This window comes from Balaenoptera borealis, assembly GCF_965194805.1.
Source record: "Balaenoptera borealis genome assembly, chromosome: 15".
NCBI lineage: Eukaryota > Metazoa > Chordata > Mammalia > Artiodactyla > Balaenopteridae > Balaenoptera > Balaenoptera borealis.
In genome coordinates this window covers 65045923-65065483 of record NC_138871.1, presented here as the reverse complement: position 1 = coordinate 65065483, position 19561 = coordinate 65045923, and positions in this window count along the sequence as shown.

Sequence of the window (19561 nt, the reverse complement as noted above, 5' to 3'; positions counted from 1 at the left end):
TACCAATCCTTATCAAACTCTTCCAAATAATTGAAGAGGAGGCAACACTCCCTAAGGCATTCTATGAAGCCACAATAACCCTGATACCAAAACCAGACAAAGACACCACCAAAAAAGAAAATTACAGGCCAATATCTTTGATGAATATAGATGCAAAAATTCTTAACAAAGTATTAGCAAACCAAATCCAACAACACGTAAAAAACATCGTACACCATGACCAAGTGGGATTCATCCTAAATTCACAAGGATGGTTCAATGTATGCAATCAATCAATGTGATGCACCACATAAATGAAAGACAAAAACCACATGATCATCTCAATAGATGCAGAAAAAGCATTTGATAAAATTCAACATCCATTCATGATAAAAACTCTTACCAAAGTGGGTATAGATGGAACATATCTCAACATAATAAAAGCTATTTATGACAAACCCACAGCCAATATAATATTCAATGGTGAAAAGCTGAAAGCCTTCCTGCTAAAATCTGGAACAAGACAAGGATACCCACTCTCACTTCTTGTATTTAACATAGTATTGGAAGTCCTAGCACAGCAATCAGACAAGAAAAATAAAAGGTATCCAAATTGGAATGAAAGAGGTAAAACTGTCATTATATGCAGATGACATGATACTTTATATAGAAAACCCTAAAGACTCCACACAAAAACTACTAGAACTCATACATGAATTCAGCAAGGTAGCAGGATACAAGATTAACATACAGAAATCAGTTTCATTTCTTTACACTAATAATGAAATATCAGAAAAGGTGTGTGAAAAAACAATACCTTTCAAAACCACACCCCCAAAAACAAAATACTTAGAAATAAACCTGACCAAGGAGGTGAAAGACTTATACACTGAGAACTATAAAACATTAATAAAGGAAATTGAAGATGATTCAAAGAAACGGAAAGATATCCCATGCTCTTGGACTGGAAGAACGAATACTGTTAAAATGGCAATACTCCCGAAGCAATCTACAGATTTAATGCGACTCCTATCAAATTACCCATAACATTTTTCACAGAACTAGAATAATCCTAAAATGTATATGGAACCATAAAAGACCCAGAATTGTGGCAATTCTGCAATCCTGAAGAAAAAGAACAAAGCAGGAGGCATAACCCTCCCAGACTTCAGACAATACTACAAAACCACAGTAATAAAAACAGAGTGGTACTGGCACAAAAACAGACATATGGATCAATGGAACAGAACAGAGAGCCCAGAAATAACCCCAAACACCTATGGTCAATTAATCTTCAACAAAGGAGGCAAGAATATACAATGGAGAAAAGACAGTCTCTTCAGCAAGTGGTGTTGGGAAAGCTGGACAGCCACATGTAAATCAATGAAGTTAGAACACATACACAAAAATAAACTCAAAATGGCTTAAAGACTTAAACATAAGACATGACACCATAAAACTCCTAGAAGAGAACATAAGGCAAAACATTCTCTGACATAAATCATATCAATGTTTTCTTAGGTCAGTCTCCCAAGGCAATAGAAATAAAAACAAATGGGACCTAATCAAACTTACAATCTTTTGCACAGCAAAGGAAACCATAAATGAAATGAAAAGACAACCTACAGAATGGGAGAAAATATTTGCAAACGATGATCCCAACAAGGGCTTAATCTCCGAAATACACAAACAACCCATACAACACAACAACAAGAAAACAAACAACCCAATTGAAAAATGGGCAAAAGACCTAAGTAGACATTTCTCCAAAGAAGACATGCAAATGGCCAATAGGCACATGAAAAGATGCTCAACATCACTAATTATTAGAGAAATGCAAATCAAAACTACAATGAGGTACCACCCACGCTGGTCAGAATACCCACCATTTAAAAAATCTATAAATAGCAAATGCTGGAGAGGATGTGGAAAAAAGGGAACCCTCCTACACTGTTGGTGGGAATGTTAGTTGGTACAGCCACTATGGAAAACAGTAGGGAGGTTCCTCAGAAAACTAAAAACAGAATTACCATATGATCCAGCAATCCCACTCCTGGGCATATATCCAGACAAAACTCCAATCCAAAAAGATACATGCACCCCTATGTTCATAGCAGCACTATTAACAATAGCCAAGACATGGAAACAACCTAAATGTCCATCAACAGAGGAATGGATAAAGAAGATGTGGTATGTATATACAATGGAATACTACTCAGCCATAAAAAGGAATGAAATAATGCCATTTGCAGCAACATGGATGCAACTAGAGATTATCATACTAAGTGAAGTAGGTCAGAAAGAGAGACAAAAACCATCTGATATCACTTATATGTGGACTCTAAAATATGACACAAATGAACCTATCTATGAAATAGAAACAGACTCATGGATATAGAGAACAGACTTGTGGTTGACAAGGGGGAGGGGGTTGGGGGAGGGGTGGAGTGGGAGGTTGGGGTTAGCAGATGTAAGCTATTATATATGGAATGAATAAACAATGTCCTACTGTATAGCACAGAGAACTATATTCAGTTTCCTATGATAAACCACAATGGAAAATAATATTTAAAAAAGAAGTATACATATGTATAATTAAGTCACTTTGCTGTACAGCAGAAATTAACACCACATTGTAAATCAACTATACTTCAATTTAAAAAAAAGATATAGGAGCACCTAAATACATAAAAATACTAACAGACATAAAAGGAGAAACTGATGGGAATACAATAATAGGAGACTTTTAACACCTCACTGACATCAATGGACAGATCTTCCAGACAGAAAAAAATCAGTAAGGCAGAGATACTAAATGACAAAACAGTTAGACTTAATTGGTATCTAAAGGACACTACATCCAAAAAAAAACCAGAATACACATTCTTTTTAAGTGCACATGGAACATTCTCTAGGATAGACCACATACTAGGACACAAAACGAACCTCAACAATTTAAGAGGATAGAAATCATTTCAAGCATCTTTTCTGACTACAACAGCATGAAACTAGAAATCAACCACAGAAAGAGAACCAAGAAAAAAACAATAACATGGAGACTAAACATCCTACTAAAAAAAAAAAAAAAGGCTCAATGAGGAAAACAAAGAGGAAATTAAAAAATACTGAGACAAATGACAATGAAAATACAACCATACAAAGTTTATGGGATGTAGCAAAAGCACTTCTTAGAGGGAAGTTCATAGTGATACAGGCCTTCCTCAAAAAAGAAAAATCTCAAATAACCTAATGTGTCACCTAAAAGAAAAAGAACAAATAAAACCTTTCTTTCTTTCCTTCTTCTTTCCCAGCAGAAGGAAAGAAATAAAGATCAGAGAGGAAATAAATAAAAGAGATTAAAAAATAGATAAAGTTAATAAAACCAAGAGCTGGTTTTTTGAAAGGATAAACAAAAATCAACAAACCTCTGGCCAGGCTCATCATGAAGAAAAGTGAGAGGACCCAAATATTGATATAAGAGATGAAAGGGGAGAAATAACAACTGATATGGCAGAAATACAAAAAAAATTCTATGAACAGTTATATGCCAACAAAATGGACAACCTAGAAGAAACAGATAAGTTTCTGGAAACATATAGCCTGCCACAACTGAATCAAGAAGAAAGAGGTGATTTGAACAGACTGATCACTAGACTGAAATAGAACTGGTAATTAAAAAAAAAAAAAAAAAAAACTCCTGCAAACAAAAGTCAAGGACCAGATGGCTTTACTGGGAATTCTACAAAACATACAAAGAACTTATACCTATCCTTCTCAAACTCTTTCAAAAGATTGAAGAGGAGGGAACACTCCCAAAGTCATTCTATGATGCCACCATCACCCCAATACCAAAACCAGACAAAACACTACCAAAAAAAAGAAAATTCCATGCCAATATCTTTGATAAATACAGATGCAAAAATCCTCAACAAAGTATTAGCAAACCGAATCCAAGAACACATAAAAAGGATTATACACCATGATCAAGTTGGATTCATCCAAGATCACAAGGATGGCTCAACATATGCAAAATCAATGTGATATACCACATAAAAAAGACAAAAACCACACGATCATCAACAGATGCAGAAAAAGCATTTAATAAATTTCAACATCCATTCATGATAAAAACTCTTACCAAAGTGAGTATCGAGAAAATATCTCAACATAATAAAAGCTATTTATGACAAACCCACAGTCAACGTAATACTCAATGGTGAAAAGCTGAAAGCCTTCCTGCTAAAATCTGAAACAAGACAAGGATGCCCACTCTCATCACTTGTATTCAATATAGTATTGGGAGTCCTAGCCACAGCAATCAGACAAGAAAAAGAAATAAAAGATATCCAAATCAGAAGGGAAGAGGGAAAATTGTCATTATATGTAGGTGACATCATACTCTATATAGAAAACCCTAAAGACTCCACAGGAAAACTATTGGAATTGATAAATGAATTCAGTAAGGTAGCAGGATGCGAGATTAACATACAGAAATTTGTTGCATTTCTTTACACTGGTGGTCCAGTGGTTAAGACTCCGTGCTTCCAATGCAGGGGGCACAGGTTCAATCCCTGGTCGGGGAACTAAGATCCCACATGCTGTGCAGCGTGGCAAAAAAAAAAAAAAAAAGATACCTAGGAATAAACCAAACCAACGAGGTGAAAGACTTATACGCCGAGAACTATAAAACACTGATAAAGAAAATTGAAAATGATACAAAGAAATGGAAAGATATCCCATGCTCTTCAATTGGAAGAATTAATATTGTTCAAATGGCCATACCCAAAGCAATCTCCAGATTTAATACAATCCCTATTAAACTACAGGTGATGTTCTTCACAGAACTAGAATAATCCTAAAATTTCTATGGAACCACAAAAGCCTGAGAATTTCCAAAGCAATCTTAAGGAAAAGAACAAAACTGGAGGTATAATGCTTCCAGATTTCAGACAATACTACAAAGCTACAGTAAGCAAAACAGCATGGTACTGGCACGAAAACATATAGATAAATGGAACAGAATAGAGAGCCCCCAAATAAACCAATACCCCTATGGTCAATCTTTGACAAAGGAGGCAAGAATACACAATGGAGAAAAGGCAGTTTCTTCAGCAAGTGGTGTTGGGAAAGCTGGATAGCCACATGTAAATCAATGAAGTTAGAACACTCCCTCACACCATAAACAAAAATAAACTCAAAATGGCTTAAAGGCTGAAAGACATGACACCATAAAACTCCTAGAAAAGAACATAGATAAAACATCCTCTGACATAAATTGTAGCAGTATTTTCTTAGATCAGTCTCCCAAGGTAAAAGAAATAAAAGCAAAAATAAACAAATGGGACCTAATCAAACTTATAAGCTTTTGCAAAGACTGGAGAAAATATTTGCAAATGATACAACCTAAAAGGGATTCATCTCCAAATATAAAAACAGTTCATACAACTTAGTATCAAAAAGACCAAACAACCCAATCAAAAAATGTGCAGAAGTCCTAAACAGACATTTCTGCAAAGAAACATACAAATGGCCAAAAGGCACATGAAAATATGCTCGACACCACTATTTACTAGAGAAATGCAAATCAAAACTACAATGATGTATCATCTCACAATGGTCAGAATGCCAATCATCAAAAATAATAAATGCTGGAGAGGGTATGGAGAAAAGGGAACACTCCTACACTGTTGGTAGGAATGTAAATTGGTGCAGCCACTATGGAGAACAGTATGGTGGTTGCTTAAAAAACTCGAGTTACCACATGGGTCTGACTATATAGGGTATTTTCAGTGGTAAGTACCACAGTACTACACAATCAATGGTTGGTTGTATCCACAGATATGGAGGAACCACGGATATGGAGGGCCAACTATAAATTATAGCTTAGATTTTTGACTGCTAGGAGGGTTGCACCCCTAACTCCTTCATTGTTCAATAGTCAACTATACTCTTATGTGATGTTATTCATAACCATGGCTTCTACCACCTATAATGTTAGGCTGATTCCCAAACCTGCAACATGAATCCCAGCTTCTCTCCTGCTCTCTAAACCTTCTTTCTAACTGCCTATTTAATATCTTCACTTATACATTCCATAGTAATTTTAAACTCAGTATGTTCAAACAACTAATCCTCATCTTTCATCTAAAATTTTTTCCAGTGCATGGTTTCTCTTTTTTCAATCTTCCATAAGGCAGGGCAACACAGAATGCCGTAACCTAGTTTCTTCTGCCTACCTTGCCAGCCTCATCTCTAGTTCATCCTGTGTGATCATGTTCTTGTCCAGTGTTCTGCAGGTTCCTTTCTTTTTAATTGAAGTATAGTTGATTTACAATGTTGTGTTAGTTTCAGGTATACAGCAGAGTGATTCAGTTATACATATATATCTATTCTTTTTCAGATTCTTTTCTCTTATAGGTTATTACAAAATATTGAGTATAGTTCCCTGTGCTATACAGTAGGTCCTTGTTGGTTATTTTATATATAGTAACATGTATATGTTAATACCAAACCCCTAATTTATCTCTCCTCCACCTTTCCCCTTTGGTAACCACAAGTTTGTTTTCTATGTCTGTGGGTCTGTTTCTGTTTTGTATATAAGTTCATTTGCATCAATTTTTTTAGATTCCACATATAAGCAATATCATATGATATTTGTCTTTGTCTGGCTTATTTCACTTAGTACGATAATCTCTAGGTCCATCCATGTTGCCGCAAATTGCATTATTTCATTCTTTTTTATGGCTGCGTAATATTCCATTGTGTGTCTGTATACATACATACACACATACACACACTCCTTTATCCATTCATCTGTCAATGGACATTTAGGTTGCTTCCATGTCTTGGCTATTGTGAACAGTGGGATGCATGTATCTTTTTGAAGTATGGTTTTCTCCAGACATATGCCTAGGAGTGCAATTGCAGGATCATATGGTAGCTCTATTTTTAGTTTAAGGAAACTCTGTACTATTCTCCACAGTGGCTGTACCAATTTATGTTCCCACCAACAGTGTAGGAGGGTTCCCTTTTCTCCACACCCTTTCCAGCATTTATCTGTAGACTTTCGGATAATGGCTATTCTGACTGGTGTGAGGTGATACCTCACTGTAGTTGTTGTTTGTTTTTTTTTTCAAATAAATTTATTTTATCTTTGGCTGCTTTGGGTCTTTGCTGCTGCGCGTGGGCTTTCTCTAGTTGCGGCAAGTGGGGCACTACTCTTCGTTGCAGTGTGCGGGCTTCTCACTGAGGTGGCTTCTCTTGCTGTGGAGCACGGGCTCTAGGTGCACAGGCTTCAGTAGTTGTGGCAGGCAGGCTCAGTAGTTGTGGCTCACGGGCTCTAGAGCGCAGGCTCAGTAGTTGTGGCGCATGGGCTTAGTTGCTCCATGACCTGTGGGATCTTCCCGGACCAGGGCTTGAACCTGTGTCCCCTGCATTGGCAGGCAGATTCTTAACCACTGCACCACCAGGGAACCCCCTCACTATAGTTTTGATTTGCATTTCTCTAATAATTAGTGACGTTGAGTATCTTTTTATGTGCCTTTTGGCCATATGTCTTCTTTGGAGGAATGTCTATTTAGGTCTTCTGCCCATTTTTTGAGTGGGTTTTTTTTTTTTTGATATTGAGCTGCAGGAGCTGTTTGTATATTTTGTAGATTAATCCCTTGTTGGCTACATCATTTGCAAATATTTTCTCTTATTCTGTAGGTTGTCTTTTCGTTTTGTTTATGATTTGCTGTGCAAAAGCTTTTAAGTTTAATTAGGTCCATTGGTTTATTTTTGTTTTTATTTCCATTAATCTAGGATCCAAAAAGATATTGCTGTGATTTATGTCCAAGAGTTTTCTGTCCGTCAGGCTCCTTTTTGATAAACATTCTGATGGGGAGAGATTTCTCCTTGTCCCAAGAGGCTCAATTTCTCCCTTTGCTTGTTTATCCTTACACGGCTAAGATTTTTATTCAACTTAGTTTTTTAACAAGTTTTACTATGAAAATACCTTGTGCTTTCTAAAGTATAAAGATTTAAATCACAGACTGCCCATGCTCACCCCACTCCTTTTGGACCATCATGATCAGTCGCAAGTATTCCAGTTCCTTCCTCAATGTGCTTTGTGTTTCCCGCCCCCAATACCCTTTGCAGACCTTGTTACTTCTGCCTGGAATGCTTTGCCCTTCTTTGTGGCCAAGTGAATACCTACTTATTCTTTAGGACTCATCTCCAGTGATACTGTATCCATAGGATTTTTCCAGCCCTTTTCAGTCAAAGTTACATGTTCCTTTGTTTCTGCTCCCTTAGTCGCCCCCTCCCATGTCATCATAAAACACTGCTTTATAGTCGTTTTTCTTATAAGATGGCAAACTCCACGTTTTAAAAATTTATCTTTATACACAGTGCTTAATGAATGGTAGGCCCTTAGTAATATTTCTTGAATTAATAAGAGACATTCTTAAGTGATGAACTCTGCACAAAAGGGATACTGCTATTGGATTCCAAATTGCCATGCCCTCTATACCAGTGGTTGACAAGGCCAAGAGGCAATTACTCCATAGAGGAGTAAACTATTTAGATTTAGAACTGAGAAAACAAATTAATCTTCAGATGCTGGGAACTCCATTTTATATTTTTGGCCACACCACACAGCTTGCGGGATCTTAGTTCCCCAACCAAAGATCGAACCTGGGGCCCCTGCAGTGGAAGCATGAAGCCCTAACCATTAGACTGCCAGGGAATTCCCTGGGAACTCCATTTTAACCTCACAACCCTTGTGAACCACTTGGGTCTCTCACTGGTTGGTACACTGATGAGAGTACTGTTGATTGCTTTTTGTACAGCTTTGTCATCCCCCCATACAATTGGAGAATAATTTGTTGGCCAAAAGAGTTATAATGCTTTTAACTCATGTATTTAAAAAAACAGTGAACAGCAACAAAAAAACCCCAGAGTTACCATATGATCCAGCAATCCCACTCCTGGACATATCCAGAAAAAATGAAAACTCAAAGATACATGCACCCCTATGTTCACTGCAGCACTATTTAAAATAACCAAGACATGGAAGCAAACTAAGTGTCCATCAACAGATGAATGGATAAAGAAGATGAGATATATATATTATACATACACACACACACAAACAAAATGGACTATCACTTGGCCATAAAAATGAAATATTGCCATTTAAAGCAGCATGAATGGACCTAGAGGTTATCATACTAAGTCAGACAGACAAAGATAAATATTATATGATATCACTTGTATGTGGAATCTAAAAAATACAAATAAACTTACTTACAAAACAGAAACAGACTCATAGAAAACAAAGTTTTGGTTACCAAAGAGGAAGAGGGGAGGAATAAATTAGGAGTATGGGATTAACAGATATACACTATTATATAAAATAGATGAACAACAAGGATTTACTGTATAGCACAAGGAACTATATTCAGTATCTTGTAATGCCCTATAATGGAAAAGAATCTGAAAAAATACATATATACGTGTAACTGAATCACTTTGCTATACACCTGAAATAGTACTGTAAACCAACCATAGTTCAAAAAAAAATGGGCAGAGGACCTGAATAGACATTTTTCCAAAGAGGAAATGCAGATGTCCAACAGGCACATGAAAAGATGCTCAACATCACTGATCATCAGGGAAATGCAAATCAAAACCACGATGAGATATCACCTCATATCCGTCAGAATGGCTGTCATCAAAAAGTCTACAAATAATAAATGTTGGCAAGGATCTGGAGAAAAGGGACCCCTCATACTCTGTTGGTGGGAATGTAAATTGGTGCAGCCACTGTGGAAAACAGTATGAAGGTTTCTCAAAACTAAAAATAGGGCTTCCCTGGTGGCGCAGTGGTTGAGAATCTGCCTGCCAATGCAGGGGACACGGGTTCGAGCCCTGGTCTGGGAAGATCCCACATGCCGTGGAGCGACTAGGCCCGTGAGCCACAACTACTGAGCCTGCGCGTCTGGAGCCTGTGCTCTGCAACAAGAGAGGTCGCAACAGTGAGAGGCCCACGCACCGTGATGAAGAGTGGTCCCCACTCGCCACAACTAGAGAAAGCCCTTGCACAGAAACGAAGACCCAACACAGCCAAAAATAAATAAATAAATAAATAAATAAATAAATTTATAAAAAAAAAAAAACTAAAAATAAACCACCATATGACTCAGCAAGTCCACTCCTGGATATATAGCAAAAAAGAACACAAAAAAAAAAAAAAAAAACACCACTAATTCAGAAAGATTCATGCACCCAATGTTCATAGCAGCATTATTTACAATGGCCAAGATATGGAAGCAACTTAAGTGTCCATCAACAGATGAATGGATAAAGATGTGGTGTATACACAACGGAAGATGACTTAGCCATAAAATATAAGAAAATTTTGCCATTTGCAACAACATGGATGAACTTGGAGGTATTATGCTAAATGAAATGTCAGGCAGAGAAAGAAATACTGTATGATGTCACTTATATGCGGAATCTAAAAATACCACAAACTAGTGAATATAACAACAAAGTAGCAGACTCACAGATATAGAGAACAAACTAGTAGTTACCAGTGGACAGGATTGAGAGGTACAAACTGTTGTGTATAAAATAAGCTACAAGGATATATTGTTCAACACAGGGAATATAGCCAATATTTTATAATCACTATAAATAGAGTATAACCCTTTAAAAATTGTGAATCACTATATTGTACACTTATAACTTATATAATATTGTAAAACTAACTTTAAAAAATAGTTTAAAAAAGCAGATGTACAATATATGTTTGATAGGACACAAACAGGCTGTTTTACTTAGTATAAAATTCAAGTTAAATCGCGTGTAAGCCGGAATGATTTTCCCATACCTCAATATGTCAAAATTTCTTCCGTCAGTTCAAAACCCAAAGATTTTAGAAGGCTGAGAAATCCGTGCCTTTTTCTTTGACACCTTATAGCCTCATTCAACCAAAAAGTTCAAAGTCATAACTGTATTTTGGTCGGAGGTGTCCTTTGTCTTACTAGCAATCAGAGTATTATCCACATACTGGAGCAGGGTTCCCTCATTTAGTTAAGGGTCCCTCAAATCTTTTGCCAGGATTTCTCCAAATATTGTGGAGGAATTTTTAAATCCTTGCAGTACTGTCTATCAGTACTGTTGTTTAACTTTTGTATCTAGATCTTCACATTCGAAAGCAAACAACTCCTAAGATTCAAAACTGAAGGGTATACCAAAATAAAAGGCGGTGGGGTGGCATCCTTCAAATCCAATATGGTAAATCAACAAAAATCTCTGGACAGAGCAGTGAGCAGAGTGTATGGGTTAGGGACTACTGGATGAATATCTTCTAGAATTTGATTATTTGCTCTTAAGTCCTGCATAAACTTATATTCATCTGTGTCTGGTTTCTGGACTGATAAAATTGGAGTACTGCAAGGTGACCAGCAGGGGCATATTAAAACATATTCAAGGAAGTCTGTTAGCAGGGGTTGAACTCCACACTTCGCCTGCTCCTTTATGTTTGGAATTTTTGCCCCAGGGCGAAGACTAACCTTTATAGACATAGCCTCCTTGCTCTTGCTGGTGGTCCCACCTACCCATACCTCTGGGCTCACCTTCTGTAGTATCTCTTCCAGAATGGTTGCTGGCCATTCTCTTTGGGTTTCGAGCAATAAAGTCTGCAATGCATAAGAGCCTGCTCTGGTGGTTCTTCAATGTCCATTCATCCAGGTGCAAATGTAATCTTGTCCATTCATCCAGGTGCAAATGTAATCTTGGCATTTAATTTAGTTAGTAAATTTCATCCCAGAAGGGGAATGGGGCATTCAGGCATGTATAGAAAGCTATGCTTCAAAAAAAAAAAAAAAAAAGGGCTTCCCTGGTGGCGCAGTGGTTGAGAGTCTGCCTGCCGGTGCGGGGGACACGGGTTCGAGCCCTGGTCTGGGAGGATCCCACGTGCCGCGGAGCGGCTGGGCCCGTGAGCCACAATTGCTGAGCCTGTGCGTCTGGAGCCTGTGCTCCGCAACAAGAGAGGCCGCGATAGTGAGAGGCCCGCGCACCGCGATGAAGAGTGGTCCCCGCTTGCCGCAACTAGAGAAAGCCCTCGCACAGAAACGAGGACCCAACACAGCCATAAATAAATAAATAAACAAATACTTTAAAAAAAAAAAAAAAAAAAAAAAAGAAAACTATGCTTCAGATGGGTCTCCCCTTTTGACAGTTTATCGGCTGGAAAAAAGGCTTTTCCAAGATTTCTCTGGATACCCCAGTTACTAAGTCTCAGAAGAAAGTTTAGAAAGTCGGGTATTTAAAACCAAGTAAGGGGCCCCCAAATAGATCAGAAAGTCCAAAAGTTGATTTCCCACCATCATAGTCACCTGGGATTCCAATACTGATGTACTCAGTGGGATTTAAAGGAACCCCTGGGCCCCGTTGTCATTCCTGGTCACTGTCATTCTCATTTACATGGGCATCTGATGTGCCGCCTGTTATTTACCTTCAAGAATCTTATTCAGGATGGGACAGTCTTTTTTCCAATGTCCCTCCTGTTTGCAATATGCACACTGGCGGGCCCCTACTATCGGGTGCCTCATTCGAGTGGAAGGTAGGGGCTTGGGGCCTCCTACTTTTTGCTGAGTCCCTTGCTGGGGTGCTTCATTGGGTCTGGCTCTTCCCTGTATTAAGACAGCTTCAATCAGAATAGCCTATTTCATTCTTTTTTGTTCCTTTTTCCTGAACCTGGTCGCTGTCGTTAAAAACTTCGAAGGCAATTTCAACAAGTTGAGATGAGACAGGCTGGAACCTGGGACCCTTTGCTGCTGTGCTTCACCTGGACAAACGTATCCTCGAGCACAGAATACAAAGAAATTATAAGGAACTAAAAATAACTGCGTGCAATTGGGACAAATTATAGGCAACAAGATACAAAAAGACCAAAAGAACCCAACGGCCACTTCTGAAGAGCTGAGAGCAAAAGCAGGGTATTGCGCATGCCCCCTGCACACAACACCACCGAAGGGCTGGGCAAAACACCTAAGCCACCCCTCCAGCCCGACCCCTGGACACACCCCTACACTCACCCCATATAAGGAACCAGCTTGCCCCTCCTCGAGGAGTAACCAAGGGAACCTGTTACTAGTTTTTGCTCCCTTGTGCGCAGCAGGAGCCTCAATAAAGCCTTGCCTGAATTCCTGGTCCAGCCTCTTATCAATTTCTATTGATTAAGGAGGCCAAGAACCCTGGTTGGTAACAGAGACATACGCAGTCCTAAAGCCTCTTCCACCTTCTGCAATTTCTTCTGTGTATCGGGGGGTCTCTGACCAATAAAAGCCATTAACCATATTTAAATTCTCTGGTTGCCAAAGGGAGTTGGGCAGGGGAGGGTTGGATTGGGAGTTTGGCACTAGCAGATGCAAACAATTGTACAGAAATGGGTAAACAACAAGGTCCAACTGTATAGCACGGGTAACTATATTCAATATCCTGTAATAAACCATAATGGAAAAGACAAAAATAAATTCTCTGGGCCTCAGGATGTAGATCTGTATATTGCTTCTAGGATTTAAAGACCTCTTCTAGAAATTCTGAAGGATCCTAAGTCAGTTTCTGTTTTACCTCCCGTACTTCATTAGGATCCGCTGTTGGCACAGCTACTCTTGCAGCAGCCAGTACTGGGTTGCCGGGGGTTTCTTGATGAAGCCCACCTGCCTCTCACCTAGCTTTATCCAGCACCATTCTACATTCTTCTCAAGTGAGGAGGTTATTTAATACGTTTTGAACAGCTGCCTAGGTTGGGTTGTGGGTTGCAGGAAAAAAAAAAAAAAACTGATGAAAAAAGATTTTCCATTCCCTTTGGGTCATCTCTAAGTTGGCATATTGTTCTTCCAACTAAATAAATCCAAAGTTGAAAAAGGGGAGTGGACCCAGATCCATCCCATCAGCTGCCCAGTCTCAGCATTCACACCCCCAGCGGGGACTTGACTTAATGGATATTGCCCCACCTGAGTTTGGGTAGCTCCCTGGCAGGTATGAGCGGGCAAGACCATTCCTATTACTCCCTCTTCAGAGACGAGGGTGGGAGTCGGGGATGCTGAGCCTGAGGCTCAGGCCTTGGCAGCAAAGGAGCAGCTGCAGCATCAACATAAGGCAGGAGGAGGGGCCTTCTGAGCGTTCAGCCAAACTAACGGCAAGTTGTCCTCCTTTTCATTAGAATCAAGAAGAACAAAAAAGATCAAAAAATCCTTCCTGTTGGATCATAATCTTATTTTCTTTGCACACATTTATTTTGATACAACATACAAGACGGTACATAGGTATTTCATCCCATTTTTCTCCCCACTTACGAAATACGTCTATTTGCAAAATTATATTGTAATTTTTTTTTTCTTTTTTTCTTTCTGGAGGGATTTGGTGAGGAGTTTTATAGCAATGGTTCAAGGGCGGGGTTGGCGGTAAGGATTAGGGTATGTGAAGGGCCTGCACTCATTTAATCTGATCTCAGGTAGTCTTTTTTTTTTTTTTTTTAATATTTATTTATTTATTTGGTTGTGCCGGGTCTTATTTATTTTTATGTTTATTTTTGGCTGTGTTGGGTCTTCGTTTCTGCGCAAGGGCTTTCTCCAGTTGCGGCGAGCAGGGGCCATTCTTCATCGCGGTGCACGGGCCTCTCACTATCGCGGCCTCTCTTGTTGCGGAGCACAGGCTCCAGACGCGCAGGCTCAATAGTTGTGGCTCACGGGCCTAGTTGGTCCGCGGCATGTGGGATCTTCCCAGACCAGGGCTCGAACCCGTGTCCCCTGCATTAGCAGGCAGATTCTCAACCACTGCGCCACCAGGGAAGCCCCAATTATGTTGTAATTTAAGGGCCCATTTTCAGAACATTTTGCTCTGGAGTCTAAAAGCTATTGTGGCCATGCAGTATTACCAGAAAATACCATCTTTTTCTTTTCCCCAGATTCATAATTGAATGTACCAGTTTTGGAGAATGCAGCAGAGAGGGCTGCAAGAGGGAACTGAATGAACATTTCCCACCTTGAAGGGGCATTGCTTCCAAGGGTCACAGCAATGAAATCTTTCTGAGGGTCCTAGCCAAGAAGTTTAATCCTCAATAGCCAGTTCTTAACAATTAAGACAATCAGACGTAAATGGACATGGACGAACAAGATGAAAACAAAAACCAGAGCCCCAGGCCTTTAACCCAGGTAGTGAGTACCTCAGCAGCTGTAACCTTTTATACTGTCTGACAAAATCCAGACAAAACCAAACTGTTTTTGCCCAGTTGGGCCACCAACCCACTATCTGGTCAGAATTGCAAACACAATCTAGAAACGGGTGTGGCTCTTTAATGAAGTTACTCACCCAAAAGATGTCTTCCAAACCGAACCTCCAAAACCGTTTGGTTTCTCCGCTGCAAAACTAAGCACTGAAGGTCGGCGGCACCTCACCACGGAAAGCCAGGGACGGTCCCAGAGCTAATGGACGAGGCGGCTGCTGGGACTTGACCACAGGTTCTCAGTACCTGCACGGGGCTGAAGAGCCATGGGCAAAAGTTCCATCCGGACTTCCCTCCTGGACTTGCCCTCAACAAATCTGTTACCAACTCAGGTTTGTTTTGCCTGACGCACAGCAAGCCAAGACACGGAGACGCAGAGGTTTGCAGCAAAGAGAAACCTTGTTCGCAAGGCAGCCAAGTGAGGAAACTGGAGAACAAATCTCAAATCCGCCTCCCAGAGGGCATGGGCTCAGAGTGTTTGAGATAAGGAATAAAGAGGCAGGCAGCGTGAGGAACCTGGTGGGGAGCGTGGAGCGTAGCGCGCGTGGAGAGGCGTGGAGCCGTGATTGGAAAAAGGTGCGGGAATCATGGTAATCGTCATTCTGCACAGGCGCAGCTAAGCTACAGGTCTGTGCACTTTCAGGTCACCAGGTGGACACTTGCGTCTGCCCAGTTGAAGGGTCAGTGGTCCCATCTTAACCAGCTCAACTGAAATAGACACAGCTGACTCCAAGTGTCTGGAAGACACCTGGGCCAAACATCTTGCTGTTGAAGCTACTTGCCCCTTGGAGGACATGTTAAGTCTTCTGTGGCAACAATTAAAACGGCCTTGATAGGTCAAGGCAGGCTACAGGTGAATTGGATTTAACTAACGATTACCCTCCGTTTCATCACCAGCTTTCACCTGTCTTTGAGAGTGTAGGACAGCCATTGTTGTAGGAGTAACAGTTATCTTCCAAGGCATTTATGAAGAGGGTTTTTCTTTTTTATAGATGACTCTAAGCATAACTAGAACATGCAATGCTTTCTCGTGAACAAACACAGAACATTGAATAGGACTCTGATTATCCTGATGCTGCCTCCCCACGTGCTCCCCATGCCCACAGATGTATTTACATAAGAATTCACTGAAGCCTGCATGAGAATTCCGCCCCCCCCAACCCCGCCAAGTACCCCTGAAGCCAGGCACACTCAAAGTGTGGTCCTCAGACCAGCTGTATTTCCTGAGAGAGCTTCAGAAATGCAGAATCTCTGGCCTACAAACAAGATTCCCCAGATGATTCCTCTGCATATTAAATTTTCAGAAGCACTGTTTTAAGGAAGTGGGTTTTGTTTGGCTGTGTATTGGAATCACTTGGGGAGCTTGAAAAACTGATGGCCCTATTTCCAGAAGTTCTGATTTAATTGGCCTGGGGTGCAGTGGAATTCTTAGAACTGTTACTCTTTGAACGATGTTCCTTATCTATAAAATAGGGACAATGCTACCGGCCCTTACTACTTCACACGAGTGTAGAAGGGATCAAAATAAGATCGTATAGAAAAAGCTTTACAAACCAGGATTCACTGTGCGCAGATAAGGAATGATTATTCGTTGCCCCATGTCGCTAAACACTTTAAAACCTTGACTCTTCTACATGATCCTTTTACTACAGCAAAGAATTAGTCTGGGTTCCTTCTTCTCTCTTCCCTTCCCAGCTGCTTTCCTCCAAAACCCGAGGCTTTCTTTTGATACACTTTCATTTAAACTCTCCACGTCTCCAGGATCTAGAGACCCTAATTCCTTGCCCAGATACTGAAATAATTTTCTGGAGGAAATGGCTGCAACGGAGGATCAGAAACAAAAGATCTTGGAAGGTCAAACTAGAAAAGTTATATGTAAAATTTAGGAGTCATCTAAACCTTCTGAAAAAAAGGCATCGTATAGCACAGGGAACTCTGCTCAATATTCTGTAATAACCTAAATGGGAAAAGAATTTGAAAAAGAATAGATACAGGTATATGTATAAGTGAATCACTTTGCAGTACACCTGAAACTAGCACAACATTGTTAATAAAAAAAAAAAAAAAAAAAGCATGGGATTTTGGAGGCAGAATCAGTGTTAGAAGGTGTGGGAGAAAAGGGAATTAATCGGAGAACAAAATGGCTTTAGCTGCGCAAGCTGGTTAAGTGTCATTTGAGACAGTTTAAAAGTATTCAGTTTTCAAGGTTTTCTTGGATCCTCTCTTCTTCGGAGAAAAATGGCCACACTGACCCACATAATCTGAAGTGTACCTGAGGCTTTATTCTCCCACCCTGAACGGGATCGTGAGACATAGCCAGGGCCCTAGGAGGGAGGCCCTGCCATCAGTGTAGCTGAGTCCTGGTGATTCAGTGAGAATAGGCCAGAAACCTTCCACCACCGTGTAGAGTGAGAGGCAAGCAATGCCTGGATAGCGTGGTAGGCTCAGTCTGAGAACGCCCAACCTGTTCTCCTGGGACACCTTTCTTCCCAGCAAGGCCGTGACATTGAGCTTGAGGACCAAGAAGCTGTGTGACCAAGAAACAATGTGTTGACCAGAAAAGCACTCACATCATTCAGTGCAATTGCCATTCATGATTTTCAGGCTCTAATTGCAAAATTACTTAGCCGGACAAGGGCCGGGACACCTTTGGACTACTTTCACCTTTGTTCACTGAATTGAAAACACTGCAGTTTCTGCAAATTGTCTGAAGAGCAGTTAAATGTCCTCCAAAATCTTCCCAGCCTGGTTGATGGGGCAGAAACTCACTTCCCGAGGGATATCACTCCTTCCCTCCTTTTCAAATCCTTCTTCACATTCTCTTCATTAGTTCTCTGGACCAGTGCTGTCCCATAGAACTTCCTGCCATGATGGGAAGGTTATATATCTGAGCTATCCTGTATGATAGCCACTAGCCACATGTGGCTATGGAGGACTTGAAAATTAGTTAGTGCCACTGAGGAACTGAGTTTTAGATTTTATCTACTTTTAGATAATTTTATCTAAATTTAAATAGCCACCTGTGGCTAGTGTGGACAGCACAGCCCTATGGTCTGACCGTACACTGGCCCTCACGCTTCACGAGGATCCATTCTCTCCCAATTCCCTCCCCCAACCTGTGGTTCCCCAGTGAAGTACTGGGCAGAAAGTTGTTTATGGCAAAGGAAACAATGTCTTTGTGGCTACCACAGCCCTCCAAAGCAAATTTACAATCAATGTTTAAGAAAAACAACAAATGAACTCACATAAATCATCTTGTCTTACCTTCAGAGATCACCACACACATTTTGCTTCTGCCAAATATAATCAATCATTTTTGGCGTAGCAGCAAACAGGGGCAAGAGGAGGATTATGGAGCCCTGAACCCTGGAGAAAGAAAGCCAGAGATACCTGCCAAGACAGAGAAAACTCCATCTCTAGCTCCTCTGGCCGTCATTGCCGTAACTCAGGTGTTCTCCAAGTGTGGGCCCCAAACAGCAACATTGGCATCACCTGGGAACTCATTAGAAATGCACATTCTCAGCTCTACCCCAGACCTACTGGACCAGAAACTCTGGGGTTGCAGCCCAGAAATGTTTTAAGAAGCCCTCCAGAGAATTCTGATGCATGATAATGTTTGAGAATCACTGCCATAAATAACCATCTGTTTGGTGGGCAAGAGGTGCCCACTAGGCTCCAGAAATCATGGGACTTCTTTCAAGAAGATCCTACGCCCAATGAGCTTCCAGGCACAGATCTTGAGATAAAAGCTCAGTTTCATTCTCTTTTTCCTATTTCTGCCCCCCAACCCACCAGCTTTTCCTCAATTAACCAGTCTGAACTTCACCCCTCCAAGTGGGCCCAAAGTAAATGCCTTTTTTCTGCACCTTATCTAATAGTATTGGATAGTATTTTATTTACTGATGGTCTATTAGAGCACTCCACTAATGATTTTTCATACGTTTCACATTTAATCATCATAACAACCCTGTAACCTAAGTATTAGGAGGTGTTGCTGGAGGTGGCCGTTACCAGGTCATGAGAGCTAATCGTGCATATCTATTCCCAGCTCACTGGTGGCTGGAAACTGGCCATGGTGAGAGTATTTACACCAAAGAAATTGGCAGATGGAGAGCAGATTATTAAACATTTACCAGTGCACCACTGAATGATCCTTTCTTATAAATGAGGGAAACAGGATCAATGAAGTTGAGTTGGCCAAGATTGCATATATAGGAATTTTAACCCAGGTCTTGTAACTCCCAAATCAGCCTGTTTTTGTTACAAGGCTCTCCTGGTGATACCTGAGTTTGTTTCAGTCAA